The sequence below is a fragment of the Coregonus clupeaformis genome, chromosome 34, assembly GCF_020615455.1.
Source record: "Coregonus clupeaformis isolate EN_2021a chromosome 34, ASM2061545v1, whole genome shotgun sequence".
Taxonomy (NCBI): Eukaryota; Metazoa; Chordata; class Actinopteri; order Salmoniformes; family Salmonidae; genus Coregonus; species Coregonus clupeaformis.
In genome coordinates this window covers 20,101,850-20,119,874 of record NC_059225.1, presented here as the reverse complement: position 1 = coordinate 20,119,874, position 18,025 = coordinate 20,101,850, and the positions used below count along the sequence as shown (strand labels likewise).

Here is an 18,025-nt window from a genome sequence, read left to right as displayed (position 1 = left end):
TGCAGGGAAATTATCAGCAACAAAAGAGTAATCAAGTTAAGATCCTACATTCTTAAAAATGTCTACAGTTTTTGAGGCCCTTTGATCCTCTAGCAGCCTGTTCCAAAGGCCAGGACCATAGTGGCTGAAGGCACCCTCACCAAACATTTTGGTTCTGACCTTTGAAACAACTAAATGGCCAGTGGCAGAGGATCTGTTGGATCGACTGGGCACATATCTTAAAAGCATACCAGACATGTATTTGGGTGCAATGCCACATAGTGCAAAAAAAAACACACAAAAAAAACAATAAAGCAATTCTAAAACTAACAGGCAATCAATGCAGGGAGTATAAAATAGGTGTTATGTGTGCTCTCCTTCTGGTCTTCTTAATCACACGTGCTGCTGCATTCTGAATTAATGGTAATTGGCCAATGTTTTTGGGGGGGAAGACCAGAAAGGAGAGCATTGCAATAATCAAGTCTGCTAGTGATAAAAGCATGCATTAGTCTCTCAGTGTTGGCCTGGCAGAGAAACCAATGCACTTTGGCAATATTTCTTAAGTGATAAAAAGCTGATTTAGTCACATTTCAGATGTGAGACTCAAAATGTACGTCAGAGTCACACCTGTTTTTAGCCTGGGAATGTAAATGTGCCATCAGTTCTTCTCTATGGGCCTTAACACCAACAACCAGAACCTTGGTTTTGTCTCTGTTTAGCTATAGGAAGTTTTGTGCCATCCATATATTTATGTCAGTGATACATTCAACCAGGGTGTTAATTGGGCTAACATCGTCAGGTGATGCAGAGATATACAGCTGTGTATGATCAGTATAACTATCAAAATTAACACCATGTTTCCTAATAATACTACCAAGGGGTAACGCATAGACTGAACAGTATAGGACCCAAAATGGAACCTTGAGGCACACCACATGAGATCGGTACTTTTTCAGACACATGTTCACCTAGGGCAACAAAATATTCTCTATTTGTCAGATGTCCTTAACCAGTTCAGTACTGAGCCTGACAGGCCAACCCAATTCTGGTGTCTATCCAGGAGGATAACATTATCTACAATGTCGAAGGCTGCACTTAAATCAAGGAGTACGAGGACAGATAGCTTTTTAGCATTAGTGTTCATTCTGTACCAATGACATATCTGTTAGAACAAGACAATAAGTATGTGCTCCACAATACAAAACATTATCTTATCTGTTGTACCAATAACATATCTGTCAGAACAAGACTAAAGGGTGGTGCAGACGGCCCAGTACATCACTGGGGCCGAGCTCCCTGCCATCAAGGACATTTATACCAGGTGGTGTTTGAGAAAGAGACAGAAAATTGACAAAGACTTCATCCACCCAAGCAATGGACTGTTCTCTGGGCCACCGTCAGGAAAGTGGTACCGGAGCATTAGGTCTCGGACCAACAGGCTCTGAGACAGCTTCTATCTCCAAGCAATTAGACTGTTTAATAGCTAACCAATGTCATTTTGGAGTCACTTTTATTGTAAATAAGAATAGAACACGTTTCTGAACACATTAATGTGGATAATGGATAATTATGGATAATCATGAATGAATCGTGAATAATGATGAGTGAGAAAGTTACAGATGAATACTTTATTTCCAAAACACTATATCCACCAATTTTTCACATTTGTGAACAATTATTACTTATGGGTACCTTCATATGTATGTAAAACATTACTGTACTCAGCTTGTTTATTCATAGATTTTAAATGTGTATGAAAACGTGTTTTTTTTGCAAAATGCTATATATCCATTGTTTAGCTGGAATGGAATGTTTGTATCCTGTATATTTGAGTGTGATATGTGGTTGTCTCACCTACTGTAGTTATCTTAAGATGAATGCACTAACTGTAAGTCGCTCTGGATAAGTGAATAAAATGTCAAATGTAAATGCTTTACATACAGATCTCATATTACTGTATTTAATTTTTATTTCATTTTTATGTTGATGTCACAAGTGTATCATTTGTACAGTTCTTTATAAGAAATGTAATTATTTGTTACATTTAACTGTGTAAAACCTAGCAGTACTATTTATTTGTCTGAGAGTGAGGTGGATATGTAGCATTTTGCAAAAAGAAACATGATTATTTGTCTCTCTGAAATGAAACCATCAAGTGATAGATTTTAAATAAATACATGTCTATCATTGAACAACCCCATGCCATGACTAGATAGTGAAAAAACACACCAATCTCTTTCATAATTTCTATAAACAATAAAAGGTTTCTGAAAATGGATATATAGCGTTTTGGAATGAAACTCTTCAGATGCACAAAGATCATGCCCCCCAAAACATGCTAACCTCTCACCATTTTTTTTTTTTGGGGGGGGGGATATGATATTTATGCCTCTGAAACTTTCTCACTCATCATAATTCACGATTCATTCATGATTATCCGTCATCATGGTAGCATCCACATTAATGTAGAAGTGTTCCGAAACATATTATATTATTATTTACAATAAAAGTGACTCCAAAATGACAATACATTGTTTAGCAGTACAGCAGAGTAGACGGTTGATCTCTAGTGCCAGTTGGGGAGTAGAGTGTAGAGCTTTTCATCTCAGTTTTTCTACCATTTCATCTGCACCGTCCAACAATTGTACAGTAGGCACATTAAGTGTGACAATATCCAGGAGAGTGTGTCAGGTGTAGAGTGGTGTAGGTGGGGCTGATAAAAACAGCTCCATGTCCTGGCTTTTGAGATGGGTATGATTGCCCGCCAAGTACACAGCTGATTATCTTGTATCATTATTTTTATTTATTATAATGAGGACCTGTATTGAGAATGTCAATTTTTGACAGTACCCTAATGACACAAATCTTCATGGTATGACACTAGATCCTATTAGTAGAGAGTCTGAGGATTCCAAATCACCCCCCTTTATTGGTGACAACTTCTTTAGTTTAATTGGTACAGAAGCAAACATGTGTAGATCATTCAATCAAATGTATTTTTATAAAGCCCTTTACAGTGCTTAAAGAACAATTAAACCACTCTATAACCAGTTATTATGTGTTTGTATATAATTTATGTACTACTGTAAGAATTGATGCACATTTGGATGTTTTATTGTTTTTGTTAGTCATACTGCACAATTCCACATTTTTGTCATTTTTGAAGCTTCTGCATAGCACTCAACTATAGCATACTACAATTCCCAAGGTGCAGTTCACCTCCTATAATGCATTGCTCCGCCCAGTCTGCAGTTAGCTTAGCTGGCTAGCAAGCCCAGATGAAACTTATGTCATAAATTATGAGTGCATTTCACATTACTTTTGGGTTTTAATCACATTATGATGAAAGGGGGGTGAAAGAGAGGGAGGAGGAAGGGGTGAAAGAGAGAGAGGAGGAGGGAAAGGGAGGAGGGGGGAGGCATTACTGTTTGTTTCATATCCAAATGATAGTATAATAATATATCTACCATTTCATGTGAGAAAATGCCTTTTATACTATTCCTGACTAGTTTATGGTAGTTTAGAGTGTTACAGTATATGAACTCATAATTGAACATGACTGTAGCGCAGCCTCCATTCTGGAACATAGCCTTTGACTCTCTGTCTTCCGCTCATCTCAAAGACAGCATTCAGCACTGCTAACATGAGAGAGAGAGAGAGAGAGAGAGAGAGAGAAAGAGAAAGAGAGAGAGAAGAGAAAAGTCATTCCTACATTTCTATTGCACTCTTTTTCCATCTATTATTATTCTCTCACCTATGTAGCTGATAGTACTAACCCCCTCTATCTCCTACTGTTTCACACCAGATAGCTTTATCAGAAATATTACCATAATCTTGTTGTCTTTCTGACCTTGGTTCCTTCAAAGTCTCAGATAACTTTTGTTTTTGCTTCTCAGTGGCGTTGTTAGATCTGGGCTTTATATTACATTATTTTCAGTCTGATACGAGTTTCCATAAACTTGCGCTCATGGCCGTAACTACATATGAGGACACCGAGGTCCAGACCTTGGACATTTGTTATAATTAAAATAATAATATATACAGTGCTATGAAAAAGTATTTGCCCCCTTTCTAATTTTCTCTACTTTTGCATATTTGTGATACTGAATGTTATCAGATCTTCAACCAAAACCTAATATTAGATAAAGGGAACATAAGTGAACAAATAACACAACAATTACATATTTATTTCATTTATTTCATAAACAAAGTTATGCAACACCCAATTCCCCTGTGTGAAAAAGTAATTGCCCCCTTACACTCAATAACTGGTTGTGCCACCTTTAGCTGCAATGACTCCAACCAAATGCTTCCTGTAGTTGTTGATCAGTCTCTCACGTTGCTGTGGAGGAATTTTGGCCCACTCTTCCATGCAGAACTGCTTTAACTCAGTGACGTGTGGGTTTTCAAGCATGAACTGCTCGTTTCAAGCCCTGCCACAACATCTCAATTGGGATTAGGTCTGGACTTTGACTAGGACATTCCAAAACTTCCAATTTGTTGCTTTTTAGCAATTTTCATGTAGACTTGATTGTGTGTTTTGGATCATTGTCTTGCTGCATGACCCAGCTGCGCTTCAGCTTCAGCTCACAGACGGATGGACTGACATTCTCCTGTAGAATTCTCTGATACAGAGCAGAATTCATGGTTCCTTCTATTAAGGCAAGTCGTCCAGGTCCTGAGGCAGCAAAGCATCCCCAAACCATCACACCACCACCACCATGCTTGACCTTTGGTATGATGTTCTTACTGTGGAATGCAGTGTTTGGTTTTCGCCAGGCATAATGGGACCCATCTTGTCCAAAATGTTGACTCAAGTTTGCCAAAAAGCACCTGGATGATCATCAAGACTCTTGGAAGAACGTTCTATCGACAGATGATTCAAAAGTATAACTTTTTGGACGACATGGTTCCAGTAATGCTTCCGGCAGGGCAGGTGGAGGGGCAGATTCCGGGTCGAGAGCTAGACCCGATCACCCGGTACTTAGACCGGGGCCTCACTGCGGTGGCGGTCAGCGTTGGCCTTCTGACGACGCACGCCGCGTTGGAGGTGGACGTCAGCATCGTCCCACGTCTCCTCCACGCGCCAAAACCAGTCATCCACTGCAGGAGCCTCGGTCTGGCTCTGGTGCCACGGTGCCAGAACCGGTTGGTAACCTAAAGCACATTGGAATGGTATTAGGTTAGTGGAGGAGAGAGTTCTGGGCATATTCGGCCCATGGCAAGAACACCAACCACTCCCCCGGCCGGTCCTGGCAGTAGGACCGCAGGAACCTACCCACATCCTGATTTACCCGTTCCACCTGCCCATTAGACTCGGGGTGGAAACCAGAGGTCAGGCTGAACGCCTTCCAGACCTTGGATGTGAACTGGGGACCCCGGTCAGACACTATATCCTCTGGTACCCCGTAGTGCCGGAAGACATGTGTAAACAGGGCCTCCGCAGTTTGCAGGGCCGTGGGGAGACCAGGCAGAGGAAGGAGGCGGCAGGCCTTGGAAAAGCGGTCCACAACGACCAGGATGGTGGTGTTACCTTGAGAGAGGGGAAGATCGGTAAGGAAATCAACACTCAGGTGAGACCATGGTCATTGTGGAACTGGTAAAGGCTGTAACTTACCCGCTGGGGGGTGCCTAGGTGCCTTACTCTGGGCGCACACCGAGCAGGAGGAGACATACACCCTCATGTCCTTAGCCAAGGTAGAACACCAGTACTTTCTGGTCAGGCAGCGCACTGTACGACCGATACCTGGGTGACCAGAGGAGGGTGACGTGTGTGCCCAGTAGATCAGACGGTCAGGGATAAGAGCAGGCACGTACTGCAGCCCAGCTGGACACTGAGGTGGAGATGGCTCTGTGCGTAACGCCTGCTCTATATCCGCGTCCATCACCCATACTACCGGCGCCACAATGCAGGAGGCCGGGAGTATGGGGTTGTTGTCTCTGGGCCTCTCCTCTGTGTCATACAGCCGTGACAATGCGTCTGCCTTCACGTTCTTCGTACCCGGGATGTATGAGAGTGTGAAATCAAACTGGGTGAAGAATAGGGCACACCTGGCTTGGCGAGGATTCAGCCTCCTCGCTGCCCGGATGTACTCCAGGTTACGGTGGTCCGTCCAGACGAGGAAAGGGTGTTTCGCCCCTTCGAGCCAATGCCTCCACACGGTCAGGGCTCGGACAACAGCCAAAAGCTCCCGATCACCAACGTCGTAGTTCTGCTCCGCCGGGCTGAGCTTCTTGGAGAAGAAGGCACAGGGGCGGACCTTGGGTGGTGTGCCCGAGCGTTGAGATAGGACAGCGCCTATCCCTACCTTGGACGCATCCACCTCCACTATGAACGGTAGTGATGGATCGGGGTGGGCCAGTACCGGGGCTGAGGTGAACAGACCCCTCAGGTTACTGAAAGCCCTGTCAGCCTCAGCAGACCAGCGGAGCCGGGACTGCCCACCCTTCAACAGAGATATAATGGGAGCTGCGACCTTGCCAAAGCCCCGGATAAACCTCCGATAGTAGTTGGCAAAGCCAATAAAGTGCTGCACCTCGTTAACCGTGGTTGGAGTTGGCCAATTACGCACAGCTGAAATGTGATCTCCCTCCATCTCCACACCTATGGTGGTAATGCGGTATCCAAGAAAGGAGACGGACTGCTGCAAAACAGACACTTTTCTGCCTTAGCATAAAGGTCATTTTGCAACAGTCGGGCCAGCACTTTGCGAACCAGGGACACATGCTCGGCGCGCGTAGTGGAATACACCAGAATGTCATCAATGCAGACTACTACACCGCGACCAAGCATGTCCCGAAACACCTCATTCACAAAGGACTGGAAGACGGATGTTGCATTCATCAAACCGTAGGGCATCACTAGGTATTCATAATGCCCCGTGGTTGTGCTGAATGCTGTCTTCCACTCATCCCCCTCTCGGACACGCACCAGGTTGTACGCACTCCGGAGATCTAATTTGGTGAAGAAGCGCGCCCCATGCATTGACTCAATCACTGAATGAATGAGGGAGAGAGGATAACTGATTCGTATCGTCTCCTTGTTCAGTGATCGATAATCAACGCAAGGGTGCAGACCACCGTCTTTCTTCTTCACAAAAAAGAAACTTGAGGAGGCGGCGAAGTGGAGGGACGTATAAACCCCTGGCGCAGGGACTCGGTGACGTATGTTCCCATAACCTCCGTTTCAGCCTGTGACAGGGGATACACATGACTCCTGGGAGGCACAGGCAGACCCCCTCCAGGACGTCCTCTGGCCGCCAGCAGGTTGTCCAAACGGATGGCCATGTCCACCAGTTGAGAGAAAGACAACATGGTGTCCCGGCAGGCTAGCTCCCTTCGGACGTCCTCCCGCAGATGGCACCGGAAATGGTCGATAAGGGCCCGCTCGTTCCACCCGGACCCAGCTGTTAGAGTCCGGAACTCCAGGGCGAAGTCCTGCGCGGTCCTCGTCCCCTGCCTCAGGAGGACCAGCCAATCGCCCGCCTCTCGACCCTAGGGCGGGTGATCGAAGACAGCCTGAAAGAGGCGAGCGAACTCCCGTAGTTGTCCAACGCGGCTCCTCCTTCATTCCAGACCGCGTTGGCCCACTCCAGGGCTTTCCCCAAGAGGAAGGAGACAAGGGCGGACACCTTCTCCCGCTCCGATGGGCCCGGGCTGATGCTGTAAAAGTAGAGCTCCAGTTGGAGGAGGAATCCCTGGCAGAGAGCAGCTGTGCCATCGAAATCCCGTGGTCGGGATATATGGATCCCTCTGGGTGCTGCGGTTTGGGTTGCTGGATCCGGTTGCCCAGCTGGTCTTGACAGATCGGGTCCTCTCCTCTCCAGGTGTTGGATGACCTGGAGAACCCGATCCATCGCTTCTCCCAAGCTGGCTAGCATTGTTGAATGCTCCTGGACCCGTGCCAAGACTCCAGGCATGCGCACCTCTCCCGCTGACTCCATAGCGGGTGGGTGATTCTGTGACACGTGATTTGAAGGAGTCAGGCGCAGGAGGGTAAATCACAGTGTACAGAGTTTATTTCGTAATACAGCATTAACCAGTCCAGTGCGCAAAACAGGCGCACTGGAACAAACAGGCACACAGGGAAAATACCCCGGCAATACAAAATACACTGAGCTCAACCGAGCTACTATCTCCTCACAATAAACAATCACTCACAAGGACAAGGTGGCAGAGGGAACACTTATACACGTACTAATGAGGGGATATGAACCAGGTGTGTGTAATAGACAAGACAAAACAAATGGAATGATGAGATATGGAGCGGCAGTGGCTAGAAGGCCGGTGATGATGAACGCCGAAGCCTGCCCGAACAAGGAGAGGAGGCCGCTTCGGAGGAAGTCGTGACAGTAGAATAATAGTGAAGACATCAAAACTATGAAATAACACATATGGAATCATGTAGTAACCAAAGAAGTGTTAAACAAATTACAATATATTTTATATTTGAGATACTTCAAATACCCACCCTTTGCCTTGATGACAGCTTTGCACACTCTTGGCAGTCTCTCAACCAGCTTCACCTGGAAGCACCCCCACACCATAACACTTCCTCCTCCATGCTTTACGGTTGGAAATACACATGCAGAGATCATCTGTTCACCCACACCGCGTCTCACAAAGACACAGCGGTTGGAACCAAAAATCTCAAATTGGGACTCCACCCCAAAGGACCAATTCCCACTGGTCTAATGTCCATTGCTCATGTTTCTTGGCCCAAGCAAATCTCTTCTTCTTATTGGTGTCCTTTAGCAGTGGTTTCTTTGCAGCAATTTGACCATGAAGGCCTGATTCACACAGTCTCCTTTGAACAGTTGATGTTGAGATGTGTCTGTTACTTGAACTCTGTGAAGCATTTATTTGGGCTGCAATTTCTGAGGCTGGTAACTCTAATGAACTTATCCTCTGCAGCAGAGGTAACTCTGGGTCTTCCATTCCTGTGGCGGCCCTCATGAGAGCCAGTTTCATCATAGCGCTTGATGGTTTTTGCGACTGCACTTGAAGAAAATGTTCCATATTGACTGACCTTCATGTTTTAAAGTAATGATGGACTGTCATTTCTCTTTGCGTATTTGAGCTGTTCTTTCCATAATATGGACTTGGTCTTTTACCAAATAGGGCTATCTTCTGTATACCACCCCTACCTTGTCACAACACAACTGATTGGCTCAAACGCATTAACAAGGAAATATATTCCACAAATTAACTTTTAAGAAGGCACACCTGTTATTTGAAATGCATTCCAGGTGACTACCTCATGAAACTGGTTGAGAGAATGCCAATAGTGTGCAAAGCTGTCATCTAGGCAAAGGGTGGCTATTTGAAGAATCTGAAATATAAAATATATTTTAATTTGTTTAACACTTTTTTGGTTACTACATGATTACATATGTGTTCTTTCATAGTTTTGATGTCTTTATTATTATTCTACAATGTAGAAAATAGTAAAAATAAAGACAAACCCTTGAATGAGTAGGTGTGTCCAAACTTTTGACTGGTACTCTATATACAGTGCATTCGGAAAGTATTCAGACCCCTTGACTTTTTCCACATTTTGTTACGTTACAGACCTATTATAAAATGGATTAAATTACTTTTTCCCTCATCAATCTACACACAATACCCCATAATGACAAAACAGGTTTTTAGAAAATTAAATAAAAATACCTTATTTGCATAAGTATTCACACCTATGAGTCTCGAGATTGAGCTCAAGTGCATCCTGTTTCCATTGATCATCCTTGAGCTGTTTCTACAACTGGATTGGAGTCCACCTGTGGTAAATACCTGTGGATTTGGAAAGGCACACACATTTACATTACGGTCATTAGGCAGACGCTCTTATCCAGAGCGACTTACAGTTAGTGAGCGCATACATTATTTTATTTTTCATACTGGCCCCCCGTGGGAATTGAACCCACAACCCTGGCGTTACAAACATCATGCTCTACCAACAGAGCTACATCCCTGCCGGCCATTCCCTCCCCTACCCTGGACGACGCAGGGCCAATTATGCGCCGCCCCATGGGTCTCCCGGTCGCGGCCGGCTACGACAGAGCCTGGATTCGAACCAGGATCTCTAGTGGCACAGCTTACACTGCGATGCAGTGCCTTAGACCACTGCGCCACTCTGTCTATATAAGGTCCCACAGTTGACAGTGCATGTCAGAGCAAAGACCAAACCATGAGGTCGAAGGAATTGTCCGTAGAGCTCCGAGACAGGATTGTGTCGCGGCACAGATCTGGGGAAGGGTACCAAAACATTTCTGCAGCATTGAAGGTCCTCAAGAACACAGTGGCCTCCATCATTCTTAAATGGAAGAAGTTTGGAACCATCAAGACTCTTCCTAGAGCTGGCCTCCAGGCCCAACTGAGCAATCAGGGGAGAAGGGCCTTGGTCAGGGAGGTGACAAAGAACCTGATAGTCACTCTGAAAGATCTCCAGAGTTCCTCTGTGGAGATGGGACAACCTCCCAGAAGGACAACCATCTCGGCAGCACTCCACCAATCACGTCTTTATGGTAGAGTGGCCAGACAGAAGCCACTACTCAGTAAAAGGCACATGACAGCCCGCTTGGAGTTTGCCAAAAGGCTCCTAAAGGACTCTCAGACCATGAGAAACAAGATTCTCTGGTCTGATGAAACCAAGATTGAACTCTTTGGCCTGAATGCCAAGCGTCACGTCTGGAGGAAACATGGCATCATCCCTACGGTGAAGCATGGTAGTGGCAGCATCATGCTGTGGGAATGTTTTTCAGCGGCAGGGACTGGGAGACTAGTCAGGATCGAGGGAAAGATGAACGGAGCAATGTACAGGGAGATCCTTGATGAAAACCTGCAGAGCGCTCAGGACCTCAGACAGGGGTGAAGGTTCACCTTCCAACAGGACAACGACCCTAAGCACACAGCCAAGACAACGCAGAAGTGGCTTCGGGACAAGTCTCTGAATGCCAGAGCCCGGACTTGAACCCGATCGAACATCTCTGGAGAGACCTGAAAATAGCTGTGCAGGTGAAGGTTGGAAGGTGAACCTTCCCCATCCAACCTGACAGAGCTTGATAGGATCTGCAGAGAAGAATGGGAGAAACTCCTCAAATACAGGTGTGCCAAGCATCTTAGCGTCATACCCAAGAAGACTCAAGGTTGTAATTGCTGCTAAAGGTGCTTCAACAAAGTACTGAGTAGAGGGTCTGAATACTTATGTAAATGTGATATTTACGTTTTTTTTTTTTTTACATTTGCAAAAAATTCTAAAAACCTGTTTTTGCTTTGTCATTATGGGGTATTGTGCGTAGATTATTGATGAGTAAAAAAAACAATTCAATCCATTTTAGAATAACACTGTAATGTAACAAAATGTGGAAAAAGTCAAGGGGTCTGAATACTTTCTGAATGCACTGTAAATATTGCTCCCAGCGTTGATCAAAGCTCAGAACGCTTATATTCTTTATCTGCCTGAGTTCTAATGGTGCATGCCTCTTTGCGAACGAGTGGATTAATGAACAGTAGTTTGTTGGTCATGTTTGCCTAAATCCCCTGGATTTGCCCTCCAGGTTTGCCTTTTTAGCAGCACATTCACCACTCTCTCAAATGGCTAACTCCATCCTCTCACGGCACAGGAATATATGAGTCCTCAAATGTTATTTAATGTAAAAATCTCACATTAGCTGGTAGAACTGATTAAATTAAATGAATCATAGAGGTCTTATAACTCATGTATCTTTATATTCATATAGCCTAGGGGCTATGTAGCTTCTTATCTGTAATGTTTTGAGTTGTGTTGCTCTGCTATGCGGACACTTGAATTTTACATTTGAGTTGCCCTGGTCGTGTCAGTATACAGTAACTTTAAAACAAACTACTGACATGTTGCTCTCTAACTTGCTACCTTGCAGATGAGCCAAGGATGAGGACAGATGACAACAGTAGGCCAGTGGAGCACTTAGAACACAAGCAACCAGGGGCAAATGTTAGGTAAGAGGATTATTTAGGTGACCCAGACACGGGCCCAAAACAAGTTAAGCTACCCCAGTATCCCCTTGACCGCTTTGGATTGCAAAATACACACACAAGACAAGACACAGAGACTGCAACAGAAGAGTAGAGGACAGAGAGAGACACCAGACAAGACACAAAGACAGCAACAGAAGAATAGGATATGATGGAGAGAGACACCAGAAGAACAGAACAGGCCATAACAGAAGAGCATAGACAAAGGAGACAGTAACAAACAAGAACCTGAGACAGCAACAGACAAGACACAGACAGCAACAGACAAGACATAGACAGCAACAGACAAGACACATAGAAAGTGACAGAAGAGGGCAGATGGAGAGAGATCAGAGGTGGGTTGAGCACACAGTAGACTGTATCAATTCAAAATGCTCTATAGATTCTAATTAGTTTTATTTGCAGAAATTATAAATACAGACAGTGAAAAAGTAAAACATGGTTTACAAAGAATTTGCAGGTGAGGTGAAAAAGCCTGTGAAATTACTATTTAAACAATTGTTTACTTTTACACAACCAGGACAGGACGAGAGAGGAGGGTAGACAAGAGACTGCAACATAGAAGACCAAGAGACAGCAACAGAAGAGTGCAAACAAGAGAGACAGCAACAGATGACACAGAGAAAGCGATGGAGAGAGGCAGAGGAGTGGTGAGCACACATTAGACTGTATCAATTAAAGCTGCTCTATGGATTCTAATTACTGTACAGTTTGTGTGTGTGTGTGTGTGTGTGTGTGTGTGAGAGAGAGAAAGAGAGGGTGTTTGGCTCATTGGACAGGTCAGAGTCTATGTTTGAAGTTGTTGAGTAGGATGTTATTTTTTGGCAATACACTGTGGGTGGACGTGTTCCAGAGTAGGGAGTAGAGAGTGTTCCACAGTAGAGACCACAGTAACTATTGTTATTGAGTACTGGCAGTGTCTGCTGTGGCAGGTGGGAAGTTCTCATAGTGCACCAAATTCATGCATTTAGCTGTTGACCCCCTACTGGCTTTGGGCTAAGCCCCCAATGCATTAAAATCCTAGAAACTCCCCTGGAGCTTCTTACGCCACTTGAGGATGAAACTAAAACCTCTCTTTCTCTCGTTATCTCATTCTCTCTCTCTTTTGCTCCCCCTCTCTGTGTCTCTATCTTTCTTTCTTTCTTTCCTAAATCTAGGATCTCTGAGCTGCAAGTGCAAACACAAAGATTTACACGCAAGGATGCATGCACATTCCCTAGCCCACGCTAGTCTGGTCAGGCCCATCTCAGGGTGTGTACACCTGACTGAAACCTGAATCCTCCTACTCGAGTCCAGACAGATGTGTGTCCGAGACTGGTGATCACACACACACCCATGGAACACCTTATCTGCCCCAGACCCACTTGGCCGGAGATGGCAGGGCTACACTGAGCCAAGAGGTAATGAGGGGGAACTCAGAATGGCTCTCAATAGTCTGGAGTGTCTTCATCTCCTAGTCTTCTCGCCTTTGTGTGCGTTGTGTCAGCTTACGTGTGTCTGTGTCTGATGCAACGGAATAGGGTGGTTACAGTGGCCTTGTGGGATTTTGGTATTGAACTGAATGGTGTTTGCTGTCTTCAGAAGCTCTGTGTGTCAGATCAACAGCACAGAGGCTATTCACCCGAGAGTACACACAAACACAGACATGCACATGCACACTCACACACACAATACTCATGTCTTTACACGTGCCCATATCACTCGTTACTGGAAAGGAAACTTTGCCATGCCCGCGTCAAATGTACTTCACCAAACCAATCCTTTTTCATCACTTCCTCCCCACTCACAATCAGACAGTTCCAAATGTTATTCCACTGTCTATCTCCCACCTGTGCTGGCATAACCATGGCGATGTTAACCCTTTACACTCGTGGAATTGGCCTACATGGATAGGGCTAAATTGAAATGTTTCTTACAGAAGAAATATGAAAAGCATATGCATAACGATGGTTGCAATTAAAAGGGAACAGTTTGGATATAATGGGGAAATTATTAGACCAAAGGTGAGTACACAACAGTTCACCTGACACAAGACTGAATCCAAACATTGCACTGTTGATTTATGTGCATTTTACATTTACTGTACTTTCGCCGCATTTGTTGATAACGAAATCTGAAAATACTCTGGAGACATACAGTAACATGATAAGACTATACCTGGAAAATGTGGGGTAGGTGCAACATAAGGCAAAATAATTACAAGGGCTTGAGTGAGAGGACTAACTGGTGTCTCCAAGTGGCCACACACCTCTCCAAAGTGTGCACAGTTCTTAAGTAATTTCAATGCAATTTTAGGACTCAAAGAAGTCTTCAGCCATAAGGTACTTTTTTTTTTAGCTCTCCTAGCTGTGCTGTTGAGGAACTAGAGCAAGCAGTTGTTTCGTAGCTAAGTTATAAAATACGATCTTACAGTGAGGCTTTCACAAGCAGTGACGTGTATTCATGGATGCCAAGGGAAGCCAGGCTTCCCCAAAACATTTACCAAGAAAAAAAGACAATAATTGATATTTTGTCTCTCTGTGTTTCATCATTTTCCTTCAATCGGCAAGAGGCTGAATGCATTTCACCGGCGAAAGCATCCTAGCAAGCGAAACAGTTCCCGTCTGTCTCAGTATGTGTAGGCCATCTATCTGATGCTGTCTGGTCAAAAAGAGTATGACATTGTTGCCGCACGTAGCATTGAATGCAAGGGAAACCAGCAAGCATTGGCTTCCCTTGATATTAAAACATTTATATATATAATAGACAATCAGCATTGAGCTAAACTGAGTGAGCTCAACTGTGAATGGTCCTGGTGCACTAAAATAAAGTGTCAAGGGAAGCCAGTTTGAATTTGGCTTCACACCAATCACAAGCCAAAAGTCATTTACAGAAAAAACAATGTTGTGTCATTGACCTCAGGTGGCTAGCTAGCTAGCTAGCTAGCTAAAATCCCTTTCCTAAATTAGCCATAGATGGAGATAGGGATTTGGACTTGTGGTTTTTATTTAATTCTCCGTACTGGCCAGTGAATATAACAGCCATTCTGATCTAACCATAAATTCATACATTGTGCTCCTGGCTTGAGAGGATGGATATTTAATATCTAGCTACACCGAACTTAAATATAAACGCAACATGCAACAATTTCAAAGATTTTACTGAGTTACAGTTCATATAAGGAAATCAGTCAATTGAAATAAATTCATTAGGCCCTAATCTATGGATTTTACATGACTGGGAATACAGATATGCATCTGTTGGTCACAGATACCTTTAAAAAAAGGTAGGGGTGTGGATCAGAAAACCAGTCAGTCAGTGTGACCACCATTTGCCTCATGCAGCGCGACACATCTCCTTCACATATAGTTAATCAGGCTGTTGATTGTGGCCTGTGGAATGTTGTCCCACTTTTCAATGGCTGTGCGAAGTTTCTGGAGATTGGCAGGAACTGGAACACGCTGTCGTACACGACGATACAGAGCATCCCAAACATGCTCAATTGGTGACATGTGTGGTGAGTATGCAGGCCATGGAAGAACTGGGACATTTTCAGCTTCCAGGAATTGTGTACAGATCCTTGCGAAATGGGGCAGAGTATTATCATGCTGAAACATGAGGTGATGGCGGCAGATAAATGGCACGACAATGGGCCTCAGGATCTCATCACGGTATCTCTGTGCATTCAAGTTGCCATCAATAGAATGCAATTGTGTTCGTCAGTTTGTGATGAAACAAAGGTGTGGTTGAATTTATTCTGCCACTGTGTCTTGTGGCAAGGGATATGAACTAACAGGTTATAGAGCAAGCGCAATTATCACAACACATAGGTTGTAATATGGCATTATTTTCCTGGCTTTTTACCTACGCACCGCTACTGTTCCAAGGCAATTCAGAGAAACAGATCGACATTTTGGTGCGCATAGAAAGGAGGTGCGTGTGCGCTGGTAAATGTTCTTCACAATAAACACACATAGGCTCATTCTGTTCAGAATAACCCAGGGTATGACAACATGTCATCTTGTAACTGTACATCAAACACAGTGATCATAAACGTTGACAATGTATATGACATGAGTTTTATGATTTGGAGATTACATCAAAGCCAGTGGAGGCTGCTGAGGGGAGGACGGCTCATAATAATGGCTGGAACGGAGCGAATGGAATGACATCAAACCATGTGTTTGATGAATTTGATACCATTCCACTGATTCCGCTCCAGCCATTACCACGAGCACGTCCTCCCCTATTAAGGTGCCACCAACCTCCTGTGATCAAAGCGGTACTCATCTTTCAAAATACATAAATTCATCTTAATTTACAGCATTTCCCTCACTACATAAATTTGAGCACTGACGTCATGTATAGCATGGTACTGTCCAGCCACTACGTTCCAATTGAGGCACCATTTTCAACACGTATACAGTAACGAGTGTAAAAGGCTACAGGTCCAATGCAGACGTTTTATCACAATATCAAATCATTTCTGGGTAAAATGTAAGTACCTTACTGTTTTTGTTTTAAATTAAAATGGTCAAAAAGAAAACAAAAATAGCTTCTTAGCAAAGAGCAATTTCTCAAGCAAGAATTACGCTAGGATTGTTTGGGAGTGGTCTGAGTGGGAAACTTAAAACTAGCTGTTATTAGCAGAGAGGTTTGGAACTCTCTTATTGGTGTATTAACTAATTTATTGGTGATGGCACCAGGCAGGCCAAAGTTCTTTTCAAATAGCTCTTACACTAAAATGGAATTATAATCATTTTCTAAGTTTTATTCCAACCTTATAGTAAGGATATATATATATATAAAACACAGGAAAATCAAGTTTTTGACTACACTGGGCCTTTAACATCATCAGATAAGTAACACCATAGCAGCCAGTAAAACAGTGTTACAGGTCTGGAGAGAGGATGGTGATGACTCACCTGGGATGGGTCCCATCGGAAGTGTGTGTGTGCGTGCAGATTATGTTTCAATTAGAATGATTCTGTGTATGTGTGTGTGTGTGTGAGAGTGACGAACCAAAGTTACAATACCAAGACTGACTACTGTTGACCTTTCCCCTCTTAAATATGTGCTCCGGAACATTGGCAGCTACTAAGTATTTTTTAAACCTCCCGTTTTGGGCTGGATGTGTCAATGTGTAGTTCATACATGCATAATCTATGGGCAGAATTACTGTTTTACCTCAATTAGCCATGAAATCCCTAGTTTGAAAGCAACTTTTTCTGGAAGCTATGCTGCGCCATTTTCTCTACATTTTCCCCCCACGTGGGCCACCCTAGCAATTTGAGTTCAACCAATGAGCTTCAGCCACTCGCCATATAAGTGTCAGCTAGCAAGATGCACATGACACACACACAGAGCGAGAGAGCAATGACGTGGTGCAAATATCTGCACATATGTGATGTAGTAAGCAATTTTTGGGGACCACTTTTGGCTCGTGAGCATTGCTTTCAGAACTACTGGCTAAAAAGTACCAGAGAATTCTAATCTCTTTAGAGCAGTAGTCAAGAAAACTCTAGAGCACCGGAAAGCTACCATGTGCAGTTTAGTAGCATGCTAATTCAGTGCTGTAAAGGAAAATTACTACATTGCCATGCTACAGTGCATTCGGAAAGTATTCAGACCCCTTGACTTTTCCCACATTAGTCTTATTCTAAAATTGATTAAATTGCTTTTTTCCCCCTCATCAATCTACACACAATACCCAATAATGACAAACAGGTCTAGAATTTTTAGCACATAAAAAAAAAATGTAAATATAACATTTACATAAGTACTTTGTTGAAGCACCTTTGGCAGCGATTACAGCCTCGAGTCTTCTTGGGTATGACGCTACAAGCTTGGCACACCTGTATTTGGAGAATTTCTCAAATTTTTCTCTGCAGATCCTCTCAAGCTCTGTCAGGTTGGATGGGGAGCGTCGCTGCACAGCTATTTTCAGGACTCTCCAGAGATTTTTATCGGGTTCAAGTCCGGGCCAGTCAAGGACATTCAGAGACTTGTCCCGAAGCCACTCCTGCGTTGCCTTGGCTGTGTGCTTAGGGTCATT

General features: G+C 43.9%; 1 long non-coding RNA gene across 1 annotated transcript; it reads right to left on the bottom strand.

Moving 5' to 3' along the window:
• Positions 1-2,961: 2,961 nt before the first annotated feature.
• LOC121549610 lies at positions 2,962-9,690 on the bottom strand. The gene is made up of 2 exons (XR_005996843.1): positions 9,649-9,690; positions 2,962-3,617 (listed from the first exon to the last, which is right to left on the bottom strand). It is a non-coding gene; the product is annotated as an uncharacterized LOC121549610 (long non-coding RNA).
• Positions 9,691-18,025: the final 8,335 nt, after the last annotated feature.